The following is an 8,214-nucleotide window of genomic DNA, read 5'->3' as shown; positions in this document are numbered from 1 at the left end:
TTGGGAGAACGGCCTGCTGCCAGCTGGTTCCTGTCAGCCTGACGTTGCTGATCAAGGCCGTATAAGAGAGGTAGAATCATCCCGCAATTTCCAATGGACCGGTCGCTAGGCATTAGCGTGACGTCACTGGTGGAGACCGCGCGGCGCCCGGCTCCAAGCCGTATGTCGGGTACATTTGGCACTTTATCGTTGTTATTACAGAACGTAACGACAACTAATGACTTTTAATAACCTTTTTACCCACCTAAAGCTGATATCCTTGCCGATACATTGCCGACCCGAGCCCCAGGGTTGACAATCTTGGGATATGGGTCGGATGGGCGATCCTGGCGACGGAAGAAGTAACGTTTGCAATTGTTGTGTCCCGCACCGCCGATTGCATTCTCTATCTGCACCCGGAGGGGGGGGGAGCAGGGGGCACGTGCGACGCCAATTGGCGGCTGAGGGTCCACGCTGGCATATTCGACTCAGAAGGGCCCCACAGGGCTCGAAAGAACACCTTATGTGCTCCGAATAGCCACACTTCTCTCCATAAGAGTCACACACCGGTTTTTATTGTCCCTTAGTCGGCATTTGAGGGCCCCTTGCCGGCCTCTCAGAGCCCATTGGCGACCCCTGGGGCCCTTACCGGCCTATCAGGGACCAGCAGCTCTAAGGGTTCCACACACGCCTGTGATGACCCCCTAAACAAATGGTTGAAGGCCCCCACAACGGCGCCTGCGAGGGCCCTCACCGGCGGCTGTGAAAGCCCCAAACCGGTGCCCAGCTGAGGGCCCCACACTGCCACCTATGAGTTCAACCGGCGCCCCTGAATGAAGTCCCAAAGGCCCAGACCAGTGCTTCTTGGCCATATATTTATCGGCGGCTCTGAGGGCTGAACGCCGGAGCCTCTGACGGCCCCAGACGGGACCTTCGCATCGGACGGCCAGTGGCCACTCAACGGTGACTTTTGGGGGCCCCACACCGACGACTCTGAGGGCCCCCACCGGCGTCTGAGAGTACCTTGCTGGTCTCTGAGGACTCCACAGGGCTCCTGAAGACACCGCAGACCTCTTGAGGGCCCCTTGTCGGTCTCTGAGAGCCCCTGTCGGCTTATAAAGGGTTCGAGCCAGCAGCTCTAAGGGTCCCACACCCGACTGTGATGATGACCCCACACTGCAGTGTCTCTGAGGGCCTACAACGGCAACTGTGAGGACCCTCACCGCCACCGCCCACCGGCGCCTCTGAGGTCCACAAACTAGCACCTCAGAGGGCCTACAGCGGCACCTCGGGGGCCCCGCACCAATGCCTCTGAGGGCCTCACACCGGTACCTACCTGTGAGTGCCCACACCAGTGCCTCCAAAGGCTTCATACCCGGCGGCCCTGAGGGCACTGCACCGGTGATTTTGGGGGCCTACTGAAGGCACAACACAATCCCTTAGTCTCGCTGAGTTGCTATCCCAATCCCATACCGGCTTCTATCCCAATTCCGGCTCAACTAATTAGCAGCCCCCCCCCCCCCATGGGTCGCGGCGCCGCGCCGGTGTCGGTGCCGGGGGCCAGCGCCATCGGGGCGGCAGTCGGCCACGCGCACTCAATGGTTATAGCGCTTAGCACCGGCGGCTAGCGCACGTCCGGCGTGTTATCGGCCGTGAGCCGCTCCAAAAACGGCTGCAGTAACTGGTCGATATAGGCAGTAAGCAGATGATGAGATGCAGGTGGATTGATGACCGGCAAGCTTTTGTGCTTTACGAGGACGAAGGGTCGAAGTCGGCTGCTAAGCCGTGAGCGGGTTTTATCAGATGCCGGTTCACTATGACCTTTGTCCGGGTCCTGGTACCCTGACGCACTCTTGGAGAGCCGAATCACAGCAAAACTCCATCCAGGACTGTATCTATTACGGCTTACGCTTTTCTGAAAACGTCTGCGTTTGGCCTTCTACGGGCCCGGCCGGCCGGACGGCCCCGATTGGCGATCCACCAGTGACGTCACTGGTAGTGTTAAGCTGATTGGCGAATAATACATGGGGAGAACCGGGACGACATCCCCCTGTTGCTGATACTGATCGGCGCTGATTGCAGGACTGCGTCCAGATTCTCAAGGAGCAAGGCTTGCCGATAGAGAGGGGCGGCTCGCAGAAGATACTGCAGTTTGGGAAGCCATAGGCAGTTGCGAAGGAGGCAGATGGATGTGTGTATCGCGAAGTCACGATCAGCGATAAATCTCGACGCGCTGGCCGAATTTGGAAGTCGAATATCTCTGGCCGAAGATCTCTGAATATGTTCTCGCGAGTTTGGTTGAGGTTTATTTAGTTCACGGTGTTTTCCGTTCCGATATCGATTTGAATATTTAAATTTAGAACCTTGGCTGCAATGAAGTGAGTATCAAATTAAGTGTTTTTTGTTTGTTTAAATATTTGTATATTTTCAGTATACGTGTTTATATCGCCGTTTCCTTACCATCAACCTCCTGTTTGTTTCAGGATGAAATTTTTTCTACTCTTGAACTTGACGTATATGTAGCTTGGTTTGTTTTCTTTTGAATAAAATTACATCGCATTGCAGTTACAAATACCTTGTTTACAACTTGAATTTGGCTAACAATACATTTCATCTTCAAGCCATAACGTAACAAACTTGAACATTAAGCTTTTCTTTCCTTTTCCTTGTTTTCATTGATGTGAAAAAAGTAAATTAGCAATTATTCATCATGAGCAAGCAAGAAGATCAGGCTTCGAGATTCCCGTTGGCTATGACGAAAGAAATACGAACGACTAAACAAGATCGAACCAACGCAAAACGAAAATTTACGAGAAAAACTATTGGTTTTCATGACATGATCGAAAACGATTGCCCATTTATTGCTATTAAGGATAAATTCGAAGATATCAAAGATGCATATCGGCAAGTTGAAAAATGCAATGATCTGGTCAACGCTGCGATAAACGAAACGGGACCACACCATTTAATAGACAAATTATTAGATGAATGTGATGAATATATGATGGGTGTTGAGGCAAGCATGGATGAAATTCGAACAAAGTTTGCCATCAAGACAAAGGCTGAAAACGTTAAAATTTCAGATATTCACGTTAAACCTTTATAGTCAGGGGAAGGAGGCCCAATTTTGGGCCGAATAACGCAAAATTGGGTAGAGCTTAGCAAAGGGTGGTTTCTGGGACAAAAATGACCGCTGAACCCGAATCTGACCGGTGCGCACCTCTAACTAATGTTGCACCACTTCCAGAGCACGTGCAACTGCGTGGTTCATCTTTTTTGGAGAATGGTACCTTTTTAATGAATTGCAGTGTAACGTCGTTGATATTTGAGATATTGTTGAGATTTTGTCCCTGTGCTAAAAACACATGGCCTAAGTGAAAGCTGAAGTTTTGCGATGTTCGGGAAGCCGATGACGTCACCGTGACGTCATTAACCTTTAATTGAGTTGAAAAAGTCGTCTTGTCCCTAAAGCATTTAACTTAATTCCCGTCGTATGCAAATCAGAGAAGGGAAAATAATCAAACATGATCTATGAACATTTCTGAGTCGGATTATGCTAAAATCGTTTTTGCAGAGGTACATGTGAGTCACGTTGAGAACGTGACAGTTCAAGTCACCACCTGACAGATTTGGTCAAACTGGATGAAGTAGTACAGCAGATCGATAAATCACGTGAAACAGGATATTTTTATATCATTTTTACCGTGTTCTGGCGCTGCGACGGCATTTAAATCAAAATGCTGTTGGCGTTGAATTGACTAAATGTCGTTCCTTTGGTCTTATTTATAGTTCAAATTGTATGATTTTTATTTATTTCAAGTAAATATCCATTCCTATGAATAACGGGAAGTCAGCGTGGGTTCAGCCTAGTCGTTACGCGCGTTTGGCAAGCGATAAAAAATGATCCAGAATTGTGCTTGTCATGAAGACTGGCAAAGAAAATAAACAGCTGTGGTTTATCAAAAAGGGCAAAAATCACCTTTGCAAGATAGTGAAGTATCTTGGATAATTGAGGAAAACAATCTAAGATCGAAGCGAGACCACACGATAGACGATGCAGGAACAAAACAGTACCTACAAAAATGATCTGACAACCGAATCCTCCTCGTAAACCTGTTCTGTGTGAAGTGCATTTGATTTGGGATTACATTGCAAGTGAAAATTCATTTGTATCAAAGGAGCATGGATTCGTGATTGCCCTGTAAAGTTGAAGCTTGGTGACACCTTCAACATGCATGCGGCTCGACACTATCAGATGCTCTTGGTGCACACATGGAACCGTTTTAGACAAAGCTGCAGATTGATGATGACGGGCACGACGAGCTGAATAAGGAGCTCTCCCGACTCGCCCGTCTGAGTCCAAAAGAGATTGAATAGTACCAGCATGCGGCTGCTGGAGAAGGGAGAGCCGGAGCTGGCAGTACGGGCCAAGGAACTGGCAGGCCGGGAGTATGGATGCCTGACGCGACTCCCTCCGGACGATCCCACTCGGAAGCTCATTGATAAGACACCGCCACCTAGACTGCAGTACAGAGCCCACCTCCATTGGATGCGAAAGAAACAGGAAGCCCAGGAGGTGCGAGTGCCGGCGCCGGCGCCGCCAGATGAGGACGTTGCTGGCCTCCAGCATCGACCCTGTTTCCGACGAGTGGGGAAGTGGGTGTGCGAGGAAGCTGGACTGGGCGGAGTGCCCATAGCCCCACTAACACTGCACCAGGGAGAACCGCCGTGGAAGCAGTACAACACCAACGTCCACTTCGGCTTGAAGCTTCCGAAACCTATCAAGAGGACTGACCCACCAGAATTACGGAAGGCTGCAACCCTGGAGGCCCTGGCCGCTTACCCAAATCCAGACCTCACAATCTGGTCTGATGGCTCTGCCCTAGACGGTACCAAGAAAGGCGGCGGAGGAGCCGTCCTCGAACTGCACCGTGAGGGGCGCAAGATCGAATGTACCGTACCGGCAGAAGTCGTATGCAGCAGCATGCAGGCGGAGCTGGCGGCGATGGCGGAGGCGTTAAAATGTTTCCTGGGACTGCCGGAGCCATCCCTCGCTGCCATTCGGTATGTCCTGCTCTGCTGGGACTCCCTGTCCGGCTTCCAACTGCTCAGCCGAGGCCCGGCAGCGCAGGAATCGGCCCTGACACAGGGAATCTGGGCTCTCCTGCACTCTGCCGCGGCCGGGGGCAGAGCTAACAGTCTCCAGTGGATCCCGGGCTACGCGGGGGTCGAGGGTTATGAAGAAGCAGACCGCCTAGCAAACATCGCGGCGACATCAGGCGACCAGCGTTGGATCCCAGTTGACCTGGCCTGTGCGCGCATCGCCATCAGACACTGAACCGGCCTGCTCACCCTCGATTGCTCCAAGCACCACCCACATCTGGAGAACACCCCTGGCCACGACGACCTCGATCGATGGGGACAGACCACTGTCTCGCAGATCCGCAGCGGCTGCTCACCCCTAGTCCGGGCCACACTCTTCAGGATTGGCCTGGCCACCAGCTCTCTCTCTCTGCGGACACTGCGGCGAAGAGGACACGGTCGCGCACCTGCTATGCGAGTGCCCGGCCGCGCAAGAACGCGAACCCGGCTCTGGGGCCGCTCCCCACCCCGTCTAGGATGTGCTCTCGGGGCCGGCTAAATACGTCACGGAGTTCCTCGACCGAGTGGGGCGGACCACGCCACCTGTGGACCAGCCCCGGTCTGCCGCGCCGGTCACGGCCGGCAGTGCGCGGAAGAATAAGAAGGGAGAGCCGGCTGACGCATCGGAACAGGCGCATCTATCCGAGTCCTGCGTCGAGAACGACCAGTCGCTCTGCTCCGTCGACCTGGCCGGCGACTTCACGTACCGGATGGCCCAGTCCTTTGACACCGGCCGTCACAGAGCGCTGCCCCTGGCGCCGGCGCCTTTACTTCTATTGGGAGCAGTCTGCGCGGTGGCGGGCAACGGCTGTGAGGTTGTGGGCGGCACCCAGCGCGATTGTAACTACTCGAGAGGCGCCCCGAGTTAAGTGCTCCGACACTTTTGCGCCAATCGAGGTAACACCGATTGTTTGTTTTGAATGAATGTGTTAAATATATGAGATGAGATGAGATGAGAGAGATGGTTGGCGTCGTACAATTTAACGGCGGTGCCAAGCACTCGGGATACTACCTATCTATGTGCGTATGCCGTGTACTGTACAGAATGGGACGGAACATATTTTATCATTACGACGAGACGCGGCCGATGGATGGACGAGGCAGACGTCCTGGGCGAAGGCCGCCGCCCAGGGTGCACAGAGTCACCGTGCCGGCGACCGGCAGCCGAACGCCTCCTGATAGTAGCCGTGCTACATTATGTGTGTTTGCCTGTGCGTGTGTGTGTGTAATATTTACCAGCAGAGATGAATACAACCATGACCAGAATCAAAATCTATCCGGTTAGTTGTTACCGTGTTCTTCAATGCTCGGGTATGTGACGTCTAAGAACATGAATAACCACGAGACATTGAACTCCCAAGTCCCAACATAAGAACTTGGGACATAACACATGTGAAACCCTCTGTGACGAAATTTACGCCCACTTTATTAGGTACGTATGCCAACGTAATAAACTAAAACTACGCCTGTTAAGCACACACCTAATTCTAAAATCTCGCAAGCATACTGCATGCCTTACGAATGCTTTGCGGCGCTAGTACATATATGAACGACTTCTATATCTACCTTTGAATTTTGTCATGTGACGTCCTGAAAACGTCATCAGCAATTTTTCAGCTATAGCTTTTGCTCAAACCACATAAGAACAATGAAAGCATTTTCCATGCGATTATCATGATAATCCAAAGCGATTGGTAAACTACATGACCATTTCCAGTCAGGTCATAACCTTAACTAGCGTGATAATCGACCTGAGCTCATGAACTGCGGTAAATATAATCTTAACCAATCGAAGCCAATTTGCATACTATTCGATGCGTCTCGGTGAGAGAATCACAACGATGGTAAAATGGACGACATGCAAGCATTGTATCAAAAGTTATTGCACAAAAACTATTTGGGGTAAAAACGCACACTCCGCGGATTTCGCCCCCTGTAGACCAAAATGGTACCTCCATCCAGACGATTTTTACTTTTTGCAACGGGGAGATATTTTCTGAGCATGCTCAATGCATTTTAAACCCGCCAATGAGCGTATCCTGTGAATAAAGTTAAATGTTTTGTTGTCACACCTCATTTTCCCGTCAGTTTATGAATAAATGACGTCATAGTGACGTCATAGGTAGTCTGCGATATGCGTTAACTTGGATTTTTATTTATGCAATGATTTTTTACTTTAATATTAAAGTTTTGGAATACAACACAACTACACGACTAATTTTATTTTAAAATATATAAAAAGGGTACCATTCTTCAAAAAAGAAGAACCACGCAGTTCCACGTGCTCTGGAAGTGGTGCAACATTAGTTAGAGGTGCGCACCGGTCAGATTCGGGTTCAGCGGTCATTTTTGTCCCAGAAACCACCCTTTGCTAAGCTCTACCCAATTTTGCGTTATTCGGCCCAAAATTGGGCCTCCTTCCCCTGACTATTAGATGCACCGCGTTTCTCGGGAAATATCAGACAATATACAAGTTTCAAAATGAAATCGGACTTACTCCACAAGAGTTCGTTGGGTCGGAGCTTTCGAATTGTATTACAATTCTTCGTCAGCGAGAGTCGTATCGGATGTTAAGATCGAATCGAAGGTACAGTGCGGATCGAACAAAATATGGGTCGGACAGTTTTTGTTCGATCCGCACTGTACCTTCGATTCGATCTTAACATCCGATACGACTCTCGCTGACGAAGAATTGTAATACAATTCGAAAGCTCCGACCCAACGAACTCTTGTGGAGTAAGTCCGATTTCATTTTAATTCACAATTCATCTCCACATCATGTCTTTAAATACAAGTTTCAAGCAGGATTATCTTCGACTAATGACCAAACAGTTCGGTAAGGATTCTTATGCACTTCGACAATGCTTGTCAGGAGCTGCGCTGGAAACGGTGAAAGGCGTAGAAGATGATTACGAAGAGATGTTTCGGAGATTAGATCTAAAATATGGAGAGACGAGAAAATTAGTCGATTCGATAATACTTGATATCAAAAGACTGAAGCCCATTCCAGAAGGCGAAAACAAAAGGTTTGTTTCCATGGTAGAAGTGGTGGAGCGCAGTTGGATGGAACTTCAAAAATTGGGCATGTCTCAA

The 8,214-nt window shown here is 50.1% G+C and overlaps 1 long non-coding RNA gene across 1 annotated transcript; it reads left to right on the top strand.

The window, feature by feature from the left end:
* The first annotated feature begins 2,318 nt into the window (after window positions 1-2,318).
* On the top strand, window positions 2,319-2,551 carry LOC122386170. Its single transcript, XR_006257342.1, has 2 exons — window positions 2,319-2,357; window positions 2,463-2,551. It is a non-coding gene; the product is annotated as an uncharacterized LOC122386170 (long non-coding RNA).
* Window positions 2,552-8,214: the final 5,663 nt, after the last annotated feature.

The sequence above is a fragment of the Amphibalanus amphitrite genome, unplaced genomic scaffold, assembly GCF_019059575.1.
Source record: "Amphibalanus amphitrite isolate SeventyFive unplaced genomic scaffold, NRLGWU_Aamphi_draft 000242F_arrow, whole genome shotgun sequence".
NCBI classification, from domain to species: Eukaryota; Metazoa; Arthropoda; class Thecostraca; order Balanomorpha; family Balanidae; genus Amphibalanus; species Amphibalanus amphitrite.
This window is presented reverse-complemented; position numbering and strand designations above follow the sequence as displayed.